Consider the following 26,644-nt stretch of genomic DNA (forward strand, 5'->3'; position numbering starts at 1 on the left):
TTCTGGAGGCTTGAGGGAGCCAGAGAGCCAGACTACAGGGCATAGACCCGAGCAGCTTGGGTTGGTGCATGTAATCACTTAATTCCTGGCAGCACTGGAGTTTCTTAGCTTCGTGGAGCACCAGAGGGCAGGTCCCTCCTCCACTTGGCAGCGGTGGGTTGCAGGAGGCCCCTGGCTGCCAGCAGGGGAGATCGCGAGCTGCTATTCCACCGAGGGACAGACACCCACCCGACCCCAAGCCCTGCTTGGCTAAGAGCTGTTCTGCCTCCATTTCTGTCCCAGCTTTTGGCCACAGCTCAGTGAAAAAGACACTGGCAGGGAGGGGAGAGCCATCTTGCCGTGGTGTGTGTGTGTGTGTGTGTGTGTGTGTGTGTGTGCGCGTGCATGTGTGTTTAAACACTGACGTTTCATAGGCTCTGGGTACTGCTGCATGGCGGATCATTCTTCCTCTCTCCCTCTCTCTCTCTGCCTAGCTGCCTGCCTGCAGAAAACTAATGAATCATTTCTAGCTGAATCCAGGCAGTGCCAACACACCGATGCCCTTTCTCCCCCTCCCTCCCTCCCTCTCTCTCCTTCTCTCTCTCTCCCCCCTCTTCCCCCCCTCCCCCTCTCTCCTCCCTCCCTGCTCCCTCCCTCTGGCCCCCAGTTTGTAATCTGACACAGCAGACTGCAGCTGTGTCCGCGGTGAACCTGCCGGTCTTGGCACTGCTGCTTCTAAGGTAGGCTGAGATTTATTTATTTTTCTCCTAAAAATAGCTTCTCCCTTCACCTCTCCGCAGGCACCTTGAGCTGCAGCAGCAGGATCGCTGGGTGATAGCCGGAAACTCTGCGCCCTGACAAAGTTTATTTTCCAGCGGTTTGAGAATGCCCTTTAGCTTAGGGTCTAGGCAGCCGCCCGGCTGGCGGAGCTGGCCAGGCTGCCATGGATGCCGGGTGCAGGAGAGCGGAAGGGAGAGAGGACCGGTTCCAGATGATTCTTCCTGATGTGGGATTTTGCTGCTTGGTCCCCTTGGATCCAGCCCACCCTCTCCCCTGCCCCACAGGGCACGGCTGAAGGTCCTCTGAAAGTGTGGGGTTCCTGAGACCCCTCCCATCCCAGCTTTGCAGAAAAGCCCCTCCGGCGAAGTTTGTCGTCACACAAGCCCAAGCCTTTCTAACCCTGGGGAATGTGATCTTGGATTGTTTCACATCTCAGCCTCTCGGTGGTCCTGGAAGAGGTCTTCCTGGGGCCCCCGGCTGGAGTAGAGGAGGGGATATGGGAGAAGAAAAATAAGAGTTGGTCGTGTCATCTGCAGCTCGGCTCTGATTTGAAATGCGTGGAGCGAGGAACCTGCACATTAGGAATCTGTCAATTCACGTCTCATAGATTGACTTGAATGATTTGTTTGACAAAACAGATGTTCCCGGCAGAGAGTGTGTGTGTGTGTGTGCGCGCGCGCGCGCGCATGCTTGGAGGTGTACACGCCTGTGTGGGTGTGGGTGTGGGTGCTCAGGGCAGGCTGTAGTAGGCTGGGGCAGACTCTCTTACCTGGAGACTGAGGGCTTGTTTAGAGGGCGACCTGCCCCGTAGGGAAGTTGGGTTTAGGGGTGAGGGTGTGGCTTGTTCTCTTGAAGCTGAGGCCTTTGTAGAGGCAGATTTGTTTCCTGTCCCCAGGGAGCTGTCCCCAGCTGGCTGAGGGCTGACTGACATGGCTTGCCACTGGGTCATTGGGCCCAGGGAATGGAGGTCTCTGGAGGGTCCTTCAGGCACGGGAGGAGGGACAGGGGTCTCCAGACCTTTGGGCTGGGTCTGCCTCCCCCCAGGTTCTGGGGATGGTGGGTGAGCAAGGAGGGGAGGGCCCTGGGGAAAGGGGCCCCCATCTCTCCTTGTACCACCTCCTTTCTCTAGAGAGACCCTGCCTCATTAAGGGATGGAAAATGTCCCAGAGGCCGAGGAAGAAGAAAGAGCGGGCTGGCATTGAAAATGAAAGATGGGATGGAGAGAGGCAGGTTGTCAGGTTTGTGAACCCCTGTGTGTATGGGGGGGTGTGGACCACCTCTCCTCCCATCCAGTTTCTGAACCAGCAGGGAACCAGGTGCCAAGGAAGGAAACACTTTTAACTCACCCTGTGTGCAGGAAAAACAGTCCTGGGGGGCATCCATCCTCTGGAAATAGCCACTTCCCACCTCCAGATGCCCTCGCCCCTCTGCTTTCTCCCAGCCCTGCCTTGGAAGCTCCCGGAATTTGCCTCTGTCCCAGCCCCAAGTGCTGGTCCCTGATATTTGGGGCTTTGGGGCTCCTGTGAATTTGAAGCCTGAGGGCTGGATGGTGGGGTAGCACCTGGGCTTGTGTCTCTGGCAGGGCAGTGGTGTGGGAGGCAGGCAGGCAGGCTGTCAGCCCCATCTGCAGTGTGGGGTGACTGGGCTGTGCCCCAGGGTCTAGGGCGGCTCGGCTGGCCATATGGCACTGTACCCAGGACACAGAGCAAAGCATTTTGAGGTTATTTCAGGGAAGTGGCTGGCAGCTGATATTTACCACCCTCCCTTCTGAGAAGATGACAAACTGGGTCAGGGAAACTGTGGCGTTAGCAGCATGCCCAGGGGGGAGATACTGGGACGGTGGGTCTGTGTCCGGCTTCCCCCAGACCAAGCCTGCGAACATCCCGGGCACATCCAACCCCGGGCTGGGGGAGAGGGGAGGAGGATGAAAGCTTCTGCAGGTGAGGCCCTGTGCAGACCGGGCTGAAAACTAGCAATTAAACAAAAAGGCAGCCAACCGATTCAGCTGATTCTTTCCATTGTGACTCCCAGTCTGGTTTCTTGTGCTCTGTGCCTGCTTGGCGTTTGGGAGAGAACAGCCTGTGCTTAAAGGGCAGGAGGAGGGGACCGAGGAGGGAGGCTCTTTCTGGAGCTTCTCCTGCAAAGCCTCCTTCCTTTGTGTTTTTGGAAGGAAGTTTGAAGTTTTAATTAGTGGTGGGAACAGCCTGAGCCGAGTGGGGTTCTCCATGCCCTGTGCCCATGCTGCTGGTTCAGGGACCCCCCCCTTTGAGAACCTCTGGGCTAGGGCAGTTCAGCATCCCTGGGAGGCATCTCTGTGCTCTTGACTTTGGTTGAGGGGCTCCAAGCTGTGTGAGTCCAGCAGTGTCCTTGCCCCTCTGGAGGAGGTCTAGGGTCATAAATGTCAGAACACTGGAGCCACTGCTCCCGGGAGTGGAGGATTTTACTGCTGAATTCCTGAGCCTTTCCCATGTAGCTGGAAGGCTGGCACCTGTGTGGTTCTGATGAAAGATGCCCCTGCTGTACTGTTTGTCCTGCATAAGCTGGAGTGGCTGACACTAACTTCTGGAAAACTCTGTTCGTTCCTCTGGTTCCTTTTGAATGAGATTGTCCTATTCTGTGAACAGTGTTTCCCCAACTTCTCTTTGCTTCTGCCCCTTTGTTAAGGCTCTGCGCTGAGATCATCTTCACACTTGGGAGCAGGCCCACCTAGGGTGCAAAGGGTTGCATTAATCATGCTCCTCAAACCCTACCATGCTGTCATTATGGGTCCCTCTTTCCCTTCTCCCTCCCTCTCCTCTCTCTCTCTGTCTCTCTCTCTCTCACCCTTGCCTCTTTTCCTGTCACTTTCCTTTCATCCCAGTCCCCACCCCCTTTGCCTTCTCTATCAAGGGCAGTCCCTTCAACATGCTTGATGAATAACCCTGAATTTGCATCTCTGGTAAAGATTAGTGTTTCTAGGTTCAGAGGCAGCCTGATGAGCTTAAATCCCACTGTGCTCTAGACCTTGTTCTGTTTCCTGCTTCTCTCATGCAGCCCTGTCCCTTATAGTCCACCTGCGCTGCTGTGCGTACTTTTGGTGAGTTACTTCTGCCCGCTGGGTAATAGCCCGTAGAGCTCATGGACCATGTTCTGCTTGCCGGTCCCCTGGTTGAGGGCATCAGGCAGGCTCCAGAGCCCTGCTGCATAGACGATGCTGTGGCTGAATCTTCACACATGCGCCTTCGGGTCCCGCATGAGCATCCTTCCAGGTGCATCTCAGAAGTGGCTCGCTGGGGTAGAAGGGGTGTGTCTGCTCCATTCCAGCAAGTCCTTCCAGGTTGCTCTTCAGTGTGGGTCCTCTTTCTCTATGTCCTTGCCAATGCTTAACACTACGTGACTTTCTAAATGTTTGCATTTTTTTTTTCCTAGCCACTGTAGATTCATTTCTCCCTGAAGATATTTGGGAGCAGGATCTTCAAGATGCCACCCATCTGTGGGTGGTAGCATGGATAATAAAAGAAGGATAATAATCCTTCTTTTCTGGTCCCCTACACTTATTGCCCCTCTCTTGTTCCCTTTCCCCACTGGTAACCAATAGTTTGTTCTCTATATCTGTGGGCTTGCTCCTTTTATGTTTTTTTTTATTTTTTTATTTTTCCACTGTATGGCATGGGGACCAAGTTACACATACATGTATACATACTTTTTCCTCCCATTGTTGTGTTGTGATGTAAGTATCTAGACATAATTCTCAATGCTACACAGCAGGATCTCATTGTAAATCCATTCTAAGAGCAATAGTTTGTATCCATTAACCCCAAGATCCCGATCCCTCCCACTCCCTCCCTCTCCCCCTGGGCAGCCACAAGTCTATTCTCCAAGTCCATGATTTTCTTTTCTGTGGAAATGTTCATTTGTGCTCTATATTAGATTCTAGTTATAAGTGATATCATATGGTATTTGTCAACATAGTTCCATTCATGTTGCTGCAAATGGCATTATGTTGTTCTTTTTTTATGGCCGAGTAGTATTCCATTGTGTATATGTACCACATCTTCCTAATCCAATGGTCTGTTGATGGACATTTGGGCTGTTTAAATGTCTTGGTTATTGTAAATAGTGCTGCAATGAACGTGCGGGGGCATGTGTCTTTTTTAAGAAAAGTTTTGTCCAGATATATGCCTAAGAGTGGGATTGCTGGGTCATATGGTAGTTCTATGTATAGATTTCTAAGGTATCTCCATACTGTTCTCCATAGTGGCTGTACCAGCTTACATTCCCACCAACAGTGCAGGAGAGTTCCCTTTTCTCTACGACCCCTTCAGCACTTGTTATTTGTGGACTTATTAATGATGGCCATTCTTACTGGTGTGAGGTGGTATCTCATGGTAGTTTTGATTTGCATTTTTCTAATAATCAGGGATGTTGAACATTTTTCATGTGTTTGTTGGCCATCTGTATATCTTCCATGGAGAATGGTCTGTTCAGGTCTTTTGCCCATTTTTTAATTGGGTGGTTGGCTTTTTTGAGGTTGCGTTGTATAAATTGCTTGTATATCCTAGAAATTAAGCCCTTGTCCGTTGCATTGTTTGAACCTATTTTCTCCCATTCTGTAAGTTGTCTTTTTGTTTTCTTTTTGGTTTCCTTTGCTGTGCAAAAGCTTTTCAGTTTGATTAGGTCCCATTGGTTTATTTTTGCTCTTATTTCTGTTGCCTTGGGAGAATGACCTGAGAAAATATTCATGAAGTTGATGTCAGGAAATGTTTTTCCTTTTATGTTTTTATTCACTAGGTTGTATTTTTTTTAGATTCTGCATATAAGTGATATCATACGTTTTTTGTCTTTCTCTTTCTGACTTACTTTGCTTAATAGGATCATCTCTATATCCAACCATGTTGTTGCAAATGGCATTATTTCATTCTTTATTATGGCTGAATAATATTCCATTGTATATATGTGCACATATTGTTTATCCATTTCTCTGTTGATGGACACTTAGGTTGCTTCCATAGCTTGGCTGTTGTAAATAACTCTGCTCTGAACATTGGGTTGCATCTATCTTTTCAAATTTGTGTGTTGTTTTTTTTTTTTTCAGATAGATACCCAGGAGTGGAATTGCTGGGTCATATGATAGTTCTATTTTTAGTTTTTTGAGGAAACATTCTCAAATGGCTGAAAATGTTCTCAAGTTGACGTCCTAAAATTGACTGGTGATGATTACATGTATCTGGGAAGGTACTGAAAACCACTGAATTGTACACTGTAAGTGGATGAGTTGGATGCTATGTGCATTCTGTTTCAGTAAATCTGTTTTAAAAATACTGATGCAGGAGTTCCCATTGTGGCTCAGCAGTAATGAACCAAAATAGTATTCATGAGGATGTGGGTTCATTCCCTGGCCTTGCTCAGTGGGTTAAGGATCTGGTGGTGTAGGCTGCAGATGCATCTCAGATCTGGCATTGCTGTAGGCTGGCAGCTGCAGCTCCAATTCAACCCCTGCCCTGGGAACTTCCATATGCCACCAGTGCATATGGAAAGACAAAAAAAAAAAAAAAATACTGACGCCCACGCCCCCATTCCAGGGCACCTGTTCTAAGAAGCTTGAGTGGGCCTTGAACACAGATATGTCTCAAAAGCTCTGGGGACTTCAAGGTGCCTCCAGGCTCGAGGAGCTAGTCTGTTCTGTTCTGGGTCTCTGCAGCCATACCTCCGACCCCCACCCCTCGCAGGAAACCTCTGTCTTCCTCTTTCCTCATGGGGCAGCAGTCTCTCTCTGTCCTCCACTGCTTCCTTTGGGCTTCATCGAGGTGGTCACTATTCAGAAGGGGCATGGACTGTCCAGGTGTGGGTGCCTCCCTTGACCACCTCCCACCCATCCCAGCATCCCCTGGAGACCGGGGTGTTTGGATGGCGTGATCGGGTTTGGCGATGTGAGTGAGGTGAGCACATTGATGTAGTCAGTGCGTGCGTCCCAAGGTTATGTGTGATGTGGGCGGCTGTGACACCCCAGGTTGCTTCCTGGACTCTAACTCAGCTTGTTTTCCCTATCTGCTTTTTCTCAGGAGCAGGGAAATTACCCTCATCACAGGAGAAATTCAGTTTTCTCTATCATTTCAGGAGTTCACTGTGAATTTCTCTTCTATGGGGTCGGGGAGGAAGGGACAGCTGGCCGGGGGTCAGCTCTGCTAGGAGAGTTGAGCCTAAGTAGAACTCGTTCAGAATATTCCTTTCTAATCTCCTGGGAGGCAGGAGATATGGGGAGAAGGCCTCCATCACTGTGTCAGAGCATGGACCTGCCATGCTGGGGACCGTTGGTGTTTTCTGCACAATTCCATTGGTGATGAGCGATGATCCATTATTGATTCATGGTTCCATTAATGATTAGTCTCTCTGGAATTGGGTCATAACAGTAGCACTAACAATAGCCACCTGTCTAAGGCAGGACCTCTCATTCTTTGCTTCTTAAAAATGGGGACCGAGACCAGGGAAGGGAGGTTACTTGCCCAAACTCATGCTCCAGTGAGGGGAGCAGCCGAGGTTAACCCCAAGATGGCCCTTGGGGTAGCACTTGTTGCCTAACCACCTGGAAACACTGCCATTGAGGAGTGTGCTTGTTGCAGAAACTGCAGAAACTGTGGCAGCGTAAGGAGACAAACGGCACTCCGAGATGCGGAAAAGCAAGATTTATTCAGCACCAGTGTGGGCTCAGAGGAGTCACTTCCAGAGTCTGAGCACCAGGTCTTTGTTCTTAGCAACTTTTATACCATACAGGGTCTTATTTTTCCCATGTAAGCAGCCAGGACCTCCAGCTTCCCGGAGCAGACAGTGTTCCTGCCAAAGAAACTGAGCAAGCAAGTTTACCGAAGCAAAACTGGTAAGCAATGCTTGGATCACCATTATCAGGGCTGCTGGCTTGGACATAGGGCATGAAGTTACTACATAATTATGAGAAGGATGGTATGAGGATAGCACAACTGAAAAGGCTTCCAGCTGCTTTTTCAGATGAGGGGGGTTATGTCTCTTAGTTAAATCTCCCACTTCATGCTGACTTGTCCCTGCTCTTACTGCCTACTGGAGGCACCTGCAAGAAGAGTTAGCTCTGCAAATGGGACTGGGACATGAACTTCAGTAGGTGGCACTGGCCGTGGTGAGAGTCTTGAAGCCAGTCTGGCTAGTTCTGATGGGGGCTCTGTGATTTTCTGGCTGTGTGACCACGGGTATGTTTCGTAACCTCTCTGTGCCTCATTTCCTCAGCTGCGAAAGGGGAGAATCATGGTATCTATCTTCTCCTCAAAGGATGGAGCTCATGCAGGAAAAGTGCTCAGTATACAGTAAGCACTCAATAAATATTAGCTATTACTGTTATTCTCATTCAGATGGGGTGTTCTGATGATTAAAAGAGTTCAATAATTCGAAACATTTGGAAGAGGGCCGGGCTTATAGTAAGGGCTCGGTGAATGCTAGCTAGTTTATCACTTCTGTGATTCTTGAATTCTAAACAGACAAGGCATTAAAATGACAATATAATTAGTAGCAAACATCAGTGGGACAGGATCCCATCTGACAGTTTAATGGGGACCTTCATCCTACATGCCCTGCACCAGGTCTGGGGAGGGTAGGGTGTCGTCCCTGAAAGCTTTGCTTCTGCTCAGCTGACTGATAGCAGAGCTGACCACCTGCACAGCCCACCACCTGCACAGCCCTTCCCTGCTATCAAGGGTGCCCTCACCCAGCACAGTATTAAAATGTCACATTCTGGGAGTTCCCACTGTGGCTCAGTGGGTTAAGAACCACACAGTCTCCATGAGGATGAGGGTTTGATACTTGGCCTCCCTTAGTGTGTTAAGGATCTGGCATTGCCACAAGCTGCAGTGTAGGTCACAGATGTGGTGGGTATCCGGTGTTGCTGTGGCTGTGGCTGTGGCTGGCAGCTGAAGCTCCTATTCCATCCCTAGCCTGGGAACTTCCATATGTACGGACCTAAAATGAAAAAAAAAAAAAAGTCACATTTTCCCTGCTCTCAAAGACTTGAATGTTTAAGCAGACACGTTACGTCTTTGTGACCGGTGATCTGCAGAAATAGCCACGTGGAGATGAAGCTGGGCTCCTGTGTGGCACTTTTGTGAAATGCCTGCTGCTGTGTTAACCTGGGCAAAACTGAATTAAAGCCTGGGCCCAACCCCCCGCCCCTGGCACTCTGTGCCCCCCACACTTAGTTCAGGTCAAATTCAGGCTTGATGTGGGGGCTCCCCAGTTCTGATCTGTCTCAGCAGCCCTGGGCAAAGGTGCAGATGGCACTGGTTCTTTGAAGTTTGTTTTGACTTTCGTCTCCTGGGCACCGCAGCCTTGATTTTTTAAAATAGGTGCTTCTGCCCTTTCTTTATTTTTCCTTCCTTACTAGCAGAGCTGCTTAAACTGTGTCGGGAGGGGGCAGGGGAAGGACTTTTGCACGGAGTGATCTCCGTGTGGCCCTTCCCTGGGTGGATGAGCTGTGATGGGCTGGGCCTCAGGTCCCCTTCGTCTGCTAGGGGAGCCCTGTCCTGCTGCTGTCTGGGAAGACAGGACATTTCTTCAGGCTGGGGTGGCCTGAGGCTCTTTCCTTCTGCCCTGCACAGCGTGCTCCAGGAGCATGGAAGAAAAGGAGAGGGAGAAACCACCAGGAGCCACGAGCACAGTGGATCAGGCTGCCAATGCCTGGCATTGATTTTTCATCAGCAAGGAGCACATCAGAAACAGGGCTGCCCACGTGGGTTAATGGGTGCGCTTGTGTGCTTGGCTGAGAGGACAGCTGTGTCCCTCACGGCCACCTCCGCCACCCCGCCCCAGAATGGTTCTATGGCTCCCAATCTTGGGAAAAACAAGTGGGGGAAACATTGCTTCTTTCTGCCAGAAGTAAACACAGACTGGGAAGCACAGAACAACTGCCTTGGGAGTCCTGAGTTCTGGTCCTTGCTTTGCAATGGTCTCCATGATTCCAAAGTGGGGATATTAATCTGATGCCAGCGTTTCCCAACCTCAGCATCTTCTCTCTGCCTCATGCTCTGTGATGTGAGTGATCATGATGGTTTGCTTTCTCTGCCATCCTTTGAGCGGGTGGGGGGTGGTGTGGGGGCTGGGAGGAGGGGAATTCACCTCCTTCCTCTGGTCTATAAGGCCAGCTTCCTCATTTCTTTTCGCCCCAGTTGTCGAAGCCTGTGCTATTTACTGACTTAATATCTGTTTTCAGTGGACTCATGTTCCTTTTGAGGGGCATTTATGGAGACTAACAAGAAACAAATACAATTTTACGTGATTACCATAAAATAACTCTTTCTAGCATCTTAGATGAAGTCTGCCTAAAAATGGGAATAGTGAAGATAAAAGAAGGATAATCATAGAGTTCCCATTGTGGCTCAGCAGGTTAAGAACCCAACTAGTATCCGTGAGGATGCGTGTTGGACCCCTGGCCTCATTCAGTGGGTTAAGGATCCAGCGTTGCTGTGAGCTATGGTACAGGTCACAGATGTGGCTTGGATCCTGCGTTGCTGTGGCTGTGGTGTAGACTGGCAGCTATGGCTCCGATTCACGTCTACCCTGGGAACTTCCATATGCCGAGGGTATGACCGTAAAAAGAAAAAAGAGAAAAAAAAAGGTTAATCACTTCTAGGCAGCCACACCTGCCTGCCAGGGCTCAGGTCAAGCAAGGTCCGCCCCCTTTTGATCTAGAGGAAGGTTGGTGAGCATTAGGAAGATATGAAAGGTATTCTAGCCCCTGATTGAGACTTCTGGCTGGAGGAACTCTTGGAAGAGAACAGATGATGAATTGATGTTATTTAATGCCACCACTGAATAATAATAATGGCCATAGCAATAATAATAACTAATGCTGTAACAGCTGACAATGGCATTCAGCTCTCACTGTGTGCCAAGCAATGTTGTAAATACTTTGCAGCTTTTAGCTCATTAAATCTTTTTTTTTTTTCTTCTGATGGCTGCACCCACAGCATGTGGAAGTTCCCAGGCCAAGGTTTGAACCTGAGCTGTAGCTTTGGCAATACTGGATCCTTAACCCACCATGCGGGGCCAGGGATTGAACCTGTGCCTCTGGGGCAACCAGAGCCGCTGCAGTCAGATTTTTAACCCACTGTGCCATGGTGGGACTCTTCATTAAATCTACATAGCAGGCCCACAAGTTAGGTGTAGTGGGATGAATGTAGCCCCCCCTCCCCCCCCCCCCGCAATGCACCTGTGTCCTGTTGCCTTATATGGTAAAGAGTGACTATTACCTTTATGGCAGAAGCAGTGATTAAGTTAACAATCTTGAGAGGAGGAGTTTATCCTTCAGGACTGTCTGGTGAGCCGTGAATGCAGCCACATGGACAGACACAGGAGGAGGCTGGGTGACCACAGGTCAGAGATGGGAGGGACACGGCCACAAGCCAAGAAAGGCCTGGAGGTACTAGAAGCTGGACAGAATAGTCAGGCTCTTCCCCAAGGCCTCCAGGGACCTTTGTTTCAGACTTCTGGCCCCCCGATCTGTGAGAGCATGAATTTCTGTTATGTTAAGCCACTGAGTTTGCTGTAATTGGTTGCTGCAGCCACAGGAAACTCATACTGTGGGCACTGCTGTTATCACTGTTGTGTAGACAAAGAAATTGAGACACAGAGAGGTGGTGTGATTAGGCTGAGGTCACACAGCCAGGAAGAGGCAAAGCTAGGATCTGAACTAGGGTGGTTGGACCCAGAGTCTGGCCATCTTTGACCTTTTCCAGGGCTGCACACCCAGGATGTCCCGTGGCTGCTGGCTGGCTGGCGGTCATTCCCCACCTTGGGAAAACTGGAGGCAGGTGGGGTGGATGCATCACAGGGAATGCGTTTAGAAAGCATATCACTTACAGCACAGCAGGGTAAGGATCTGATGTTTTCACTGCTGTGGCTCTGGTTAGAGCTGTGGTGTGGGTTCGATCCCTGGCCTGGGATCTTCCACATGGAGTGGGCATTGAAAAAAAAAAAAAGGAAAGCATGTTAAAACGTGGAGAGTGCCACATGGCAGAAGATGATTTCTGGGCTTAAAAGCTGACATTTGGGAGTTTCTGTTGTGGCTCAGCGGGTTAAGAATTTGACTAGTATCCATGAGGATGCAGGTTCGATCACTGGCCTCTCTAAGTGTGTTAAGGATCTGGCATTGCTGTAAGCCGTGGTGTAGGTTGAAGATGCTGCTTAGATCAGGTGTTGCCATGGTTGTGGTGCAGACGGGCAGCTGCAGCACCAATTCCACCCCTAGCCCAGGAATTTCCATGGGCCACAAGTGTGACCCTAAAAAGAAAAGAAAAAGAGCTGCCGTTTGTGGGTGCATCTGTTTATTTTTCAAACAAGGGGCTGGACCTCAGCCGGTGTGAAAACCCCTGGAGGGTGGGGCTTGGCTGTGACTGAGGACCTGCAGAGGCGGTTTCCCCTCAGCTCTGCCCCTGGCAGCTGAGCCCTCCTTCAGGCCCCTCTTGACACCCTCTTGGGGGTCCTGGTGCCAGGGGAGGGTCTGTGTGGCCACAGGCTCCCCCCACCCACTCTCCAGAGGTCTCTGGGCCTTCCAAGCACTCCTCCACCTAGGAGGGAGCTCTGGCTGGGGCATTTGGGGCACAGAAAGGGAATCTTTAAGGCGGACTTTGCTGATGTTCTTCAAAATTCAGCAAAGTTAGAATCTCCTTCAGCAGCACGTATAGACCCAGCTTATCCCAGAGGGACCTTGCTCCCCTCTTGTGGTCAGGCCCCAGGCTTTGTGCTGAAGAGGGACCTGTGGACTGGGCAGTGATTTCTCCTGTTGCTTCTAGATCTTTCCCTTTCCCAAGCTCTGCACCCCCGCCTCTCTCTGCATTTCCTACACTGTTCTATTATGGGGTGCTATTTCTTTTTCTTTCTTCTCTCCTGGGAATCTCCATTTAAACACACACACACACACACACACACACACACCAGAATACTTCACCCATCAGGGTTGTTGAATCTTTGTCAAAATGTGGAAAGTCAACGTGAGCCCAGAGCAGACTGCAGGCAACAGCTTGTGGGTGGAAAGCTAATCAGGTTTAGGAGGGGGCAGCCCGGTCACGTGAGGCTAATGCCTGTCAGAGCCCGATTACCGATTACCAGGGACCTGACCTGGCGCTCCGCCCAGAGCCAGGCAGGCAGACCCCAGGCAGGTGGGACCAGGATGGGCTCCCCCTCCCCAAGCCAAGGGGACTGCTGGGTGGTGGGCAGGTTGAGGAGGGGATGCTGGATGGCAAATGGCATGTCCACATTTTTAAAAAACGATGCTCATTAAAAAAAAAATAACCTTTCTGCCTGAATTCTAAAGGTAATTTTCAAACACTGATGCTAGGCAGTAGTTTTCTTATTAGCAAATCAAGGATTCTCAGGCAGCCTTTGTAATGGGTGAAGGTGACCTGCACACATACTGAGCAATGAGAGACACCTGCATGGTGATTAGTGGTGACTGCAAAGGGCAGATGAAATGGGGCATAAATGGTGAGCATCCTCTCCCAGTAACAGGCTGCCCCAGTGGTCCTTGGTCCGACACTCTGGCACCTGCAGCAATTATTTTAGGCTTTGAGGCAACGATCCAGCCTGTGCCCACAGAGGTGACCCAGTGACCTGCAAGCATTACCAAGAAGATCCTATTATCATGAACTTCTTCGGGGTATCTAAAGTGCGGAGACATTTACTGAAATGAGTGAATTGCTGGAAATCACAGTCTCAGCATCTGCACCCAGGAAAAAAGGAGAAGAAATAGATGCTGATGATATTCTTAACATACAGAGCCAGGGCCTCTTCTGAGCTTTCTGAGTTTTTTTTTTTTTTTTTTTTTGGCTACCCCAAGGCATATAGAGTTCCTGGGCCAGGGATCAGATACAAGCTGCAGCTGCAAACTACACCCAAAGCTGCGGCAACATTGGATCCTTAACCCACTGTGCAGGGCCAGGGATCAAACCTGTGTCCCAGCTCTCCTAAGATGCCACTGATCCTTTGTGCCACAGCGGGGATTCTTGAGTTTTTTGGGTTTTTTTAGGTCTGCACCTGTGGCATATGGAAGTTCCCAGGCTAGGGTTGAATTGGAGCCACAGCTGCTGGCCTACACTGCAGCTGCAGCAACACCAGATCCAAGCTGTATCTGCAACCTACACTGCAGCTCACAGCAACACCGGATCCTTTAACCCACTGAGAGGGGCCAGGCATCAAACTCACATCCTCATGGGTACTAGTTGAGTTGGTTACTGCTGAACCACAACAGAAATTCCTGGAGTTTTTAATTGTATTGAATTCCATAGCCTTATTATTAATTCTGGTTTTAGGGATGAGTTTTATTGGATGAAGCACCAGGAATTTAAGTAACTTGTCCAAAGTCACACAGTTTGTAACTGAAGGTGAGGGGTGGCAGACAAGATGCTAATCTGGATCATCTGATTCCAGAACCTTCTCTCTTAACCAATTCATAGTGGTTCTTAGTGGAAGAAATTAGTAACTGAAAAGGAATTCTTTAAATTCTCCTAGGGAAAGAAAGGGCAAATACATACATCTCTGTCTCTCATACACAAACACACACAGACACACACACAGCATTCCCACCTATGTTCTCCTCTAGCTGCTGGATAACTAAGTGATTATTTCATTGTTGAGTTTGGTGGAAGCAATTTTGGAACGTACCCCAAATCATTTCCAGGAGTTCAGCTGTAAGTTACTATAATGCAAATAGTCCTTCTCATTCTTTTGTTAAGAAGAGCAGTTGTTTGGTTAACTGGAACTCTGGAAATTTCTCTTACTGAATTATTGGCTGAAATCAGTTGGAACCAGGAGAAGGGCCGTTGAGAGACCTCTTCTACACTGTGTTCTTTTTTTGGGGGGTGGGGGGGCTTTTGCCTGTAATGCTCTTTCCTACAGCTCTTCCTGACCTCCTTCAAGGGCATGTGTGAAGGTCAAATGTACTGAGGGGTGTGTGCTAGGCTGAAAGTGCTCCTGGTCTGGAGCTATGGTGGGGACGGGGGAGGCTACAGCTCTCTCCTCCCACTTCTTTGTTTCCTTTTTTTTTTTTTTTTGGTGGCATGTGGAAACTCCCCAACTAGGGGTTGAATCAGAGCTGCAGCTGAGGCCTACACCACAGTCACGCAACACCAGATCCATCCAAGCCGCATCTGCCTCCTGCACTACAGCTTGCGACAATGCTGTGTCCTCAACCCACTGAGCCAGGCCGGGGATTGAACCGCAACCTCAAGGACACTATGACACTATGTCAGTTTCTTAATCCACTGAGCCACAGCGGGAACACCCTCTCCCACTTCTTTGATTTGAAAGTCACACTATCAGTTGTAAACCTGTTTTGCCCACGGAGCTTGAGGATCCAGTATTAAAAGATACTCTGTTGCATGGCCTAAATATCTTGAAGAAGAACAAATTAATTTTGCATCTGACCATCACAGATGAGTGATTTGGGTTCTGTTGCTTTTAGGGGCTGGAATTACATAATGTTCCCATAATCTCATGCCTGTACTGCCCTTTAGAAACCATGGACTGCAGCGGGTGGCTCACTCTAGCTGAGCTCGAGTGCCTGGGATGGTACCCAAGGCCCTGTTTCCTAATGCCAACCCGACTGTGATGGTTTCCCTTGAGGATTCTCCTCTGTCCAAACATGCTATAATTACTATCAGCTATTGCTGTTCTTTGGGTTTTGGAGCCCTATTTTTTTAAGGGTTGTTGTCAAAAAACTCATATGTAGAAGTCCTAACTCTTAACACCTCCGAGGTGACTCTGTTTGTTATTTAAAGGAGATGGGGCCTTTAATGGAAGTACCTCAGGCTAAATGAAGTCAGTAGCATGGGCTCTCATCCAATAGGACTGGTGTCCTTATAAAAGAAAATTAGAGAGTTCCTGTTGTGGCTCAGCAGGTTAAGGACACAATGTGGTCTCAGTGAAGATGGGGGTTCAATCCCTGGCCTCGCTCAGTAGGTTAAGGATCTGGCATTGCCATAAGCTGTGGTATAGGTGGCAGATGCAGCTCTGATCCCGCATTGCTTTGGCTGTGGTATAGGCCGGTGGCTAGGGGAACTTCCATATGCTGCAAATATGGCTATAAAACAAAACAAAACAAAACAAAACCCAGAAATGTATCTCTCAGTCTGGAGCTTAGAAGGAAATCCAGGTGTTGGCAGGACCATGCTTTCTCTGATCTTTTGAGCCTTTGGTGTCCCCAGGTGTTCTTGACCTTGAGAAGCCTCACTCCAATCTCTGCCTTTATCTTCATGTCTTTGTGCTCTGTGTCTCTATCTTCCTTTTCTGTCTCCTAAGAGGACATATGCATTGGATTTGGGGCCACTCTGATCCACTATGAGCCTGTCTCAATTTTTACATGAATTACAACTGCAGTTCCAAGTTCTGAGATTCTGAGTGGACCTGAGTGGACCTGAATTGCAAGGCCAGGGTCAGGGAACACCATTCAAATCATTGCCATGATTGCCTACCCAGGGGAACCTGAGAGGGTGTGGTTTTTAGGAATCTCTTTGGCTCCAGTAACATCTGAAGGAATGGATGAAGGGAGAAAAGAACACCATGGTTGAGAGATGGGTCTTGTGAGCTTCTGCGGATATGGCCAACCTGGTTAGAGATTGAGAGGAAAGATTGCACTAACCAGAAGACTGTTCTCTGGCCAGTGACAATTCAAGAAGCACTTTCCTTTAAACCAGTTGTTTGGTTGGGAGTCCCTGATGTCTCTCAGATTTTGCAGATGGGCGTTTATTGCTGGGTGCCTCTACGTGAATGTTTTGTTTGGCCCACACAGAGTTTTAAGAAATTGTAACATTGGTTGTGAACATTAACATTCTTTTTTTGGCTTTTTTGCGTATGGAAGTTCCCAGGCTAGGGGTTGAATTGGAGCCACAGATGCCAGCCTATATCACAGCCACAGCAACGCCAGATCCTTAATCCACTGAGCAAGGCCAAGGATTGAACCTGCATCCTATAGATACTAGTTGGGTTCATTACTGCAGAGCCATGATGGGAACTCACTTTTTAATTTTTATTTTTATTTGATTGATTGATTGTATTTTTGTCTTTTTAGGGCTGTACCCATGGCATGTGGAGGTTCCCAGGCTAGGGGTCAAATCGCAGCTGTAGCCACCGGCCTATGCCAGAGCCACAGCAGTGGGGGATCTGAACCTCATTTGTGACCTACACCACAGCTCACGGGAACACTTGGTCCTTAACCCACTGAGTGAGGCCAGGGATTGAACCCACATCCTCATGGATGCTAGTCGGGCTTGTTAACCACTGAGCCATGATGGGAACTCCTATTTATTTATTTTTTTAACAAACATTTAAAATTTGGAATTTTTTAAAATCCAAAATTGCAACCCCCCTACTTTTGTAGCCTCTGAGAGAAATTCACTGGGCCTGATTTTGTGATTTCCCCTTCCAGAGGGGAACAGGTTTCCTATTGAAGGGCCAGGGAGAGAGGGCAGAAGGCAATGGACGTGGCCGGTAACCTTGTTGTGTGGGCCAGTGAAAGAATGTGTCTGAGTCAGTATGAAGACAGGTTCTGCTGCTCTCTTGAGACCCTGAAGAAGTAGCTTCAGTAAGTTAGAGTTATATGCTCTTGGTTCAGTAACAGTCCAGGTTCAGGGCTCCACAAGTTTGAAAACCCAAGTTCCTGGCATCTTGTTGCTCTGCTCTGGCCTCAACTGTCTGGTCCAAATGTTTCATCACCCAGATGGCAGGGAGACGTTGAGGTGAAGAAAAGGGCATATGTCTTTCTGGTGGGCACCACCTAGAAGTTGTCACATGACTTCTTCTACATCTCATGGGTTTAAGACTTAGTGACATGGCCACACCCACTTGCTAGGGAGGTTGGGAAATGTGGTCACTCCCTGGGCATTCCTCTGTTCAGCTACAAAATATCCTATCAATATGATGAAGGGCCAGTGATAATCTCTGCCATGGTACTGAACTTGGCTTTTGGTGCTAGATTTGGGGGTGACCGAGTCTTGAAACTTTCCAATAGTCTTCTCTTTGAATGACCACCATGCTGGTGGAAAAAAATGGCAGCAGCATTACTAAAAGCCAGAAGAGGGTGATTGTACATCATTTATTGGGTCTTATGACTATTGTGCTAAACTTTGACGCTAAACTCACATTGGTAAAGCCAAGGTCACATAACAGAAGAATCCTTCTAAGCTCTAGATGTGAGTCTCCACGCCCCCTTGCTGGCCATACCTGACCTTACTTATGCATTTCCACCTCCCAGCTTGCCCTTCCAGCTTTTTTAGCCCCAGCCAGAGTGGCTCCCTGGGGTGTTGAGTGCCTTTACCATGACACCAGGTTCTGCTGTGGATGCTACCACAAGCTTCTGAGTGCAAACTTCAGTGGCACAGGTTACAAAGTTTAGAATGGAAAGAGGGTTTCCTTATCATATGAAGAGTAAAGATGAGCAGGCAAATGTCCTTCACACCTAGAACTTAGGAATGGGAAATGTATTCTCATTTAAAAACAAAAGCAAGGAGATCCCCCCATGGTGCAGTGGGTTAAGTGTCCAACAGCAGCAGCTTGGGTTTCTGTGAAGGTGCAGGTTTGATCCCTTGCCTAGCACAGTGAGTTAAAAGATCCCACTTGCTGCTGCTGTGGCGTAGGTTGCAGCTGTGGCTCGAATTCTGTCCTTGGCCTGGGAACTTCCATATGCTGAGAGTGCGGCCATAAAAGGAAAAAAAAGCAAATAGAAAAGAAAATCATGGACTTGGAGAATAGACTTGTGGTTGCCAAGGGGGAGGGGGAGGGGCTGGGAGGGGCCGGGAGCTTGGGGTAAATAGGTACAGAATGCTGCCTTTGGGATGGATTAGCAATGGAATCCTGCTGTGTCTAGTCACTGGGAACTCTGTCTAGTCACTTATGTTGGAACATGTAATGTCAGAAAAAGGAACGTATACATATAAGTGTAACTGGGTCACCATACTGTACAGCAAAAAAAAAATATATATACACACACACACACACACACATAAATAAAAGATAAAAAAAATGTGAATACCTCCCATGTCGAGCATGTGCAGGTCAGTGCTATTTGGAGAAGCCCAGAAGTGTTTGCTACCCACAGAAGAAGGAGGTTGAAGATAACATCATCTGAGCACAGAGGGAGGGGAGCTCCATGGAGAGAGTCTTGGAAAGGACGTGGTGTATGAGAAGGGCTTTTTTTTTTTTTTTGAATTGAAACTATATTTAGAAACCTATAGAACCATCATAATCTCCTTCACTAATTTTTAGTTCAGAAAACTCTCCTGGTTGAAGACATTTAAAAAAGTAATGGATATGCATATATGTATAATTGAATCACCTTGCTGTACAGCAGAACTTAGCTTAACAGTGTAAATCAACTACACTTCAGTGAAATGTTTTAAGAAAGTAATAGAAGCAGCAAAGAGAGGAGTCTGGGGAGAATCTGGTCTCGTCCTTTATTGGATCCTCTGTGCTGGGGTCCCAGCACATGGGGAGTTGCCTGGCATTTGGCTGATGCTTTATCAAGTCCTTCCCTTGGGAAGCCCAGGATGCACTTTTCCCTGAACCTGGAGACTTCCTTGCCCTTGCTTTCCTGATTCCTATTTAGATACAGATGAGGACTTTCAGCGGAAGTTCAGGAGGGCAGTTCAGCCAGGTCCACCGTTACCGAGGCCATTGAATCTGCCATTGAATCACCCCTTCAAAAGGGGTGACACAAAAAAGGTGCATGGATTAAAGATGTTTGGTTTTTGTCTTAAAAAAAAAAAGGCATTAATCTTACAGCAACAAACATTCCATCTCTCATTCTCTGTGTTCAGTGGTGACAGAGTAGGGGTGGGCACCTGAGTCTTGCAGTCACTGGGATACAGGCTATGTCTCAGTACATGCTTTTATAATTGCCAAGGCAGCAAAAGGAAACAGAGCAGATCAAGCCCTAGCTCTAAAATGTGTCACATGGATGTAACTGTGTGTCATTTCATTGAGTACAGCAGGCAACGTGGCCAAGTGTAATTTTAGATGGGGGGTGGGACTGTCATCCCAGTTTGGGCTGGACAGGAGGAGACCTGGAAGATGTGGATATAATCAACCTTGTGAGCCTATGGTGAAGTTTATTTTTTCTTTCTTGCTTGCTTGCTTTTTAGGGCTGCATTCGAGGCATATGGAGGTTCCCAGGCTAGGGGTCTAATTGGAGCTACAGCTGCTGGCCTGCCAGAGCTACAGCATAGCCAGATCTGAGCCGAGTCTGTGACCTACACCACAGCTCACGGCAATGCCATATCCTTAACCCACTGATCGAGGCCAGGGATCAAACCTGCAACCTCATGATTCCTAGTCTGATTCGTTTCTGCTTCACCACTACGGGAACTCCAATTTTTTCTTTATTTTTATTTTATTGGTTTCTTTCTTTTTTTTTTTTTATGGCTGTGCCCATAGCATATGGTTCCCAGGCCAGGGATTGAATCTGAGCCACAGCTGTGACCTATGCCTCAGCTGTGGCAACACCAGATCCTTTAACCTGTTGTGTGGGGATCAACACTGAGTCTCTGCAGCAACCCAAGCTGCTGCAGTCAGATTCTTGCACCACAGGGGGAACTCTTATTTTTTATTGAAGCATAGTTGATTTACAATTTCTTTTTGGCCACACCCAAGGCATGCAGAAGATCTTGGGCCAGGGATCGAACCTGCATTACAGCAGCAACACAAGCTGCCACAGTGATAGTGCCGGATCCTTAACCCCTAGGATACCAGGGAACTCCAGGTTTACCATTGTGTTAGTTTCTGGTGTACAGCAACATGAGATATATATATATATTCTTTTTTCACATTCTTTTCCATTACGGCTTATTATTACAAGATATTGAATATAATTCCCTGTGCTACATAGTAGGACTTTGTCTTTTATCTATTTTATATATAGTTGTGTATATCTGTTAATCCCAAACTCCTAATTGATTCCTCCCTGCACCTTTCCCCTTTGGAAATCATACATTTGTTTTCCATGTCTATGAGTCTATTTCTTTATTCCTAGCATACCAGGAACCTGGAAATGACCCAGATTTCTCTTGACTGTGAAAAACACCGAACTTTGTTATACTGAATATGGGAAGTGGATCTCTCTTCTCAGGGAGAGGATTTCTATTTAGTGTTTCCTAGCCTTCTTCCTTCTTCCTACAGCTGGATTGTGATGTCAGGTTATAATGGTTGCAGTAGCATTAATCACATCTGTTACCTTAACCGTGTACCAGACATTCTTCTGATCTTTACCCACATATTAACTCAGATATTCATCACAAAAACCCCTAAATAGTAGATACAAGTTTATAGATGAAAAATTGAGGCACAGAGAGTTTAAGTAACTTGATCTCTGTGACTTAAGCACAGAACTATTAAGGGGATGGAGCAAGGATTTGAACCCAGACAATCTAGTGCTCCTCCTGTCTTTCTCTTTTAGTCTAACATTTCTGTTCCCTTCTTAAATACTCACTTCATGTGACTTCCTGATCACTCTCACCCCATCACACTGCTGCCCCCAATACTGAAGCAGTCAGTTTTCCCTACATTAACCAGTTCCTGCTCTCACTTTCTGACATTTTTGAGTGCCAATTGTCTACGTGGTCAGGTGGTGTTCCACCTCATGTGTCACCATCCTGCACCTTGCTAATGACACCACCAGCCTGCTGGTGGCCAGGAGCAGAGGATTTTTCAGACCATAACCTTTCTGGCTCCAATGCACTGGTACTATTGTTACTGAGCTCATGTTCAGCTGCTTGTCTCTCAAGAATCCAATACTGAGACACGAGTATTGGCAAGAAGGAAAGACAGCTGTATTGAGGAAGCCAGCAATCCTGGGGAGAAGGTGGACTCATATCCCAAAGAACCAACTCTCTCTTGCCAGGCAGGAGCTTTTAAAGGGGAGTTTTGGGGATGTATATGTAGAGGGAGGGGGCTGTGTGCAGAACAGCATGGTCAGCTCTGGCAGTCGTCTTGAAGTTGGTCACGGGGTGGTCTGATCGGTGTCACCTCGACTGTTTTAAGTACAGTTCATCTTCACTTCCAGAGTCAATTTTTTCCAATTTTGTAGAGGCAGCTTGTGTCCTGGCTGCAGTCTGGTCATCATGTAGTTAACTTATTCAACCTGGTGGGGGTTTCAGTCTCATGAGACACCTCATGGGACATGTCTCAAAATATGATCTATAACCTTTGAGGAGACACCAAAGATCCTTTGTTTAGTGGCTAAGCTATTATTATTTTGTCTTGCTTGATTCTTTTCCTTTGTTTCTGCATTTTCTCACTCCTCTCATTAAATTTATTTTTTGGAACTTGGGGAAGGCCTAGGAGGCTAAAGTGTGGGGGTTTCGTTTTTTGTTCTTTAATCAAAAGGCAGGTGGAGGACATAGGTGGGGGTCTGTCCGGGGAAGGCCCCTCAGGGTCCTGCTTGGTAACACTGTTGTCCACACCCTCTTCCTTAAAGCTCCTTTGTCTTGTGGTGTCTCCTGGTCCTTCACTCACCTCCATGCTCTTTCTGTTCTGTCATCCTCATAGTCCTCTCCCTAAAAAACTACTCTCTACTATCTCCTCTTCTCCCTACAGTCTCTCTCCAGGCCTGGGACTATGACATTTCTAATGAAGACACATCACTGCTCAAAATTGTTCCCTGAACACTACACTTAGAGTTCCTCTCCAGTTCTCTTTCATTCCTTCTGACCAAACAAAAGAGAAAGTCTCAGTTGGGTGTTAATAGGACTTCATCTTTCTAATTCTTGCTGATCTCTTTGTTCAACAAGAGACTCGACTGCCCACCTCAAGGCCTTTGCACTTGCTGCCCCCTGGTCTAGGAGCTCTTCCCATAGATCTTCCCACTCCCTGTTAGACCTCAGTGCAAATGTCACCTCTTCAAGAGGTTCTCTGAGACGCCACTCTGCTCCCCTCCCCCAGTCATGTTCACCTGTTTGATCTTCTTTAGATGAAGTATCACTGAAGTGGAGGTCCTTGCTTTACTGGCTTGTCTGCTTCCCCAGTTAGAACATAAGCTTCCTGAGGACAGGGGCTTTGTCTCACCCACTCATCACATCCTAGCACTGGGAGTGCAGGGCACATGGTGAGTGCTTTTCCAACCAGAATTTGCTTATTTACCCAGGGAGCACAGAAGAAGCCCTATCTGCCCTGAGGATGCCTCACACCTGTGAGCCCTGCTCACCTCACACTGATTTGACCAGGGGAAGCTTGCCTGTTGCTTCCTTGCAGGAAACTCTCGCAAGGGAATCAAAGCATGAAGAGAGCTTAAAGATCTGTAACTGAAAAGTCAGAATTCAGTGTTTCTTCTCCAGCTCTTGATGGAAAGGGAATAGTCTTTCTTTTTTTAAAAAATGTATTTTATTGAAGTATAGTTGATTTACAATGTAGTTTTATTTTTATTTATTTATTTATTTATTTAATCTTTTTGTCCTTTTTTTAAGGGCTGTACCCGTGGCATATGGAGGTTCCCAGGCTAGGGGTCTAATCAGAACTGTTGCTGCCGGTCTATGCCAGAAGCACAGCAACACTAGATCCGAGCCGCATCTGCGACCTACACCACAGCTCACGGCAATGCTGGATCCTTAACCCACTGAGTGAGGCCAGGGATTGAACCCGCAACCTCATGGTTCCTAGTCAGATCCATTTCTGCTGTGCCATGATGGGAACTCCTACAATGTAGTTTTAATATCTACTATCAAACAGAATGATTCAATTATATATACATTCTTTTTCATATTCTTTTCCATTATGGCTGGTCACAGGATATTGAATAGAGTTCCCTGTGCTGTACAGTAGGATCTTGTTGTTTATCCATCTTATATGTACTAATTTGCATCTGCTAATTCCAAACTCCCAATCCTTATCCCTCCCCCTCCCCCTTGGAAACCACAAGTCTGTTCTCTATGTCTGGAAGTCTGTTTCATAGATTATTTGTATCAGATTTTAGATTACACATATTAAGTGATATCATATGATTCTTGTCTTTCTCTTTCTGACTTACTTTACTTAGTATTAGAATCTCTGGTTGCATCCATATTGCTGTGAATGGCCTTATTTCACTCTTTTTTTATGGCTGAGTAATATTCCATTGCATATATGAATATATATATGTATTCTTTTTAAAATATTATCTTCCATCATGTTCTAACCTAAGAGCACAGTTCCCTGTGCTGTACAGTAGGACCCTATTACCCATCTGTTCTAAATGTAATAGTTTTCATCTACCAATCCCAAACTCCCTGTCCATCTCCTTCTTTCCCCCTTCCCCACTGGCAAACACAAAATCTATTCTCCATGTCCATGTCTGTTTTGTAGATAAGATCATTTGTGCAACATTTTAGATTCCACATATAAGTGATATCATGTGGTGTTTGTCTTTCTCTTTCTGACTTACTTCACTTAGTATGAGAATCTCTAGTTCTATCCCTGGAAATGGCATTTTATTCTTTTTATGTCTGAGTAGTATTCTGTTGTGTATATGTACCACATCTTCTTAATCATTCATCATTCAGTGAACATTTGGGTTGTTTCCATGTTTTGGCTGTTGTGACTAGTGCTGCCATGAACATAGGGGTGCTTGGATCTTTTTGAATGAAAGTTTTGTCTGGATAGATGCCCAGGAGTGGGATTGTTGGATCATATGGTAGTTCTATATTTAGTTTTCTAAGGTACCTCCATACTGTTTTCCATAGTGGTTGCACCAGTTTGTATTCCCACCAAACCACATGTTCTTAATCCATTCCTCTATTGATGGATATTTAGATTTATGCAGAGATGTGAGGGGTGAGGAGGGTTCACTCTGGGGAGAAGATGAGCAGGAGGGACCCAGCAAGGGACCGGCACAGGAACAGGCTAGAAAACCCACACGGGGAGGTTGGAGGTAGGGCGGGGCTGAATTGCCACCCTCAGGACTTTGAACTTTCTCCTCAAGGTAATGGGAGCCTCTGCAATCCTTTAAGTAAGAGCGACACAGTCAGATGGCCATTTTTTTTAGTTCCTTTTTTTTTCTTTTTCTTTTCTTTTCTTTTTTTTTTTAGGCACACACCCCTGCAGCATGTGGAGGTTCCCAGGCTAGGGGTTGAATTGGAGCTGCAGCTGCCAGCCTCCACCACAGCCACAGCAACACCAGATCTGAGCCACATCTGCAACCTACACTGAAGCTTGTGGCAATGCCAGATCCTCATGGATACTAGTTGGGTTCTTAAGCTGCTAAGCCACAACAGAACTCCCCAGATGTCTATTTTCAAAAGATCATGCTGCCTCTTGGAGGAGTGTGAACTGACCAGAGCATGTCTGGAAGGAAGACTGCTGAATGGGCTGGTTACAGGATCCAGAGGAGAGATGTTGGTGGCCTCGGTGAGGAGTAGGGATGGAAGGAAGCGGATGGGTTGGAGGGCTAACAGGAGGCAGACTTGGCAGGACATGTTGAGTGACAAAGCTGAGTCGGGGGTTCTGGCTTCCCTGTCTGGTCAGTGGGCAGTGCTGTCACAGTTGCTCTTCTGGAGGAGCATCTCCCTCAGGGGTTATGGTTTGCGCAGCGTGGAGCATCCCGCGGTCCATGTGTGTCCTAGTTACATCATTCAGGATTACACTCAGCTGCATGTTAAAGAGAATGCAGTGCCTCAAATGAGAGGAGGCTTTGTACTTTTGGAGCAAAAAAAATCTCAGGTGTAGGAAGTCCAGAGCTTCCAGGAGTGTTGGTTTGGGCTCCACAGAATCACTGGGGGCTCAGGCTGCCAGCTTGTTGCTCTTTCATCTTGATGACAGTGACCCTTGTCTTGATGCTCTCAGGACAGCTACTAGAGCTCCAGCCAGTACATATGCCTTGTAGGCAGGAAGAAGGGGAAATGGAGGAAGGGCAAGAAAAAGTGAGTGACAGCTGAAGCATCCCTCTTTAATGAATGGGAAAGCTGTTCAGTGATGTCTGCTTATATCTCATTAGTCAGACCTGCCCGGCGCTCACCCCAAACTACACCAGAAGCTGGGAAATAATAGCTATTTCCCTGGGACATTACAACCTCCAATAAAATTTGAGTTCTGTGAGAAAGAAGAAGGGTAAATAGATTCTCCATACAATATTTGGGTTTCATTGGCATTGAGAGTCACTACTTTTAAAGGGAAGCACATATGATAAATGGCCATCATTTTGTGTGAATATATGTGTGTTTGATCTAATTTCACTGGGGTGTTCTCTCTCAGAGGTTGTCATGATGCTGGAATTGTGTGTGTGTGTGTACGCTCAGACTTCTCCAAACTGTCTAAATTATCTTTAAAAGAAATTTAAAAAGTGTTATTCTTGAGAGTTCCCATTGCGGCTTACTGGGTTAAGAACCCAACATAGTGTCCGTGAGGATGCAGTTTGATCCATGGCCTTGCTCAGTGAGTTAATGATCTGGCATTGTTGCAAGATGTGGCATAGGTCCCACATTGCAGTGGCTGTGGCATAAGCCTTCAACTGCAGCTCCCGATTCCACCCCAGCCTGGGAACTTCCTTATTTTGAAGGTATGGCCCTAAAAAAAGTGTTATTCTTGGATGACTTCATCTTTAAGCTGCCTTCTTGGATGGGAATGGAAAGGTTTTATTATGTGAGTCCCTTTAGGGTGTAGTCTTCTGGGAGTGTTGATTGTTTTAAGATCGGAGTTGCAAAGAAAAGTGGAAAAATGAATTTTGAGATAATCCTCTGCATTTTTCTTCACATTCATTCGTGCATTCATTCAATCAAACTGTTACATGATGACTGCCTATAAAGCTGTATCACATGAAGCTTCAAGGCAAGAAAGGGAAATATGTGTCTTCTGAGAAATGCTACAATAAAAATACAAGGGGTACAGCAGAAATTGATACAACACTGTAAATCAACCATACTTTAGTAAAATAAATTTTAAA

The 26,644-nt window shown here is 47.2% G+C and overlaps 1 protein-coding gene across 5 annotated transcripts in view; it reads left to right on the top strand.

The window, feature by feature from the left end:
* The first annotated feature begins 695 nt into the window (after positions 1–695).
* Positions 696–26,644, top strand: part of RIMBP2 (RIMS binding protein 2) — a 287,571-nt gene continuing 261,622 nt past the window's right edge. For all 5 annotated transcript variants that reach the window (XM_047761597.1, XM_047761601.1, XM_047761596.1 and 2 more), the window contains exon 1: positions 696–719. The gene's annotated coding sequence lies outside the window, so the exon portion shown is untranslated. The remainder of the gene's footprint in view (positions 720–26,644) is intronic.

Source organism: Phacochoerus africanus, chromosome 15 (genome assembly GCF_016906955.1).
Source record: "Phacochoerus africanus isolate WHEZ1 chromosome 15, ROS_Pafr_v1, whole genome shotgun sequence".
In the NCBI taxonomy this organism is placed as follows: Eukaryota; Metazoa; Chordata; class Mammalia; order Artiodactyla; family Suidae; genus Phacochoerus; species Phacochoerus africanus.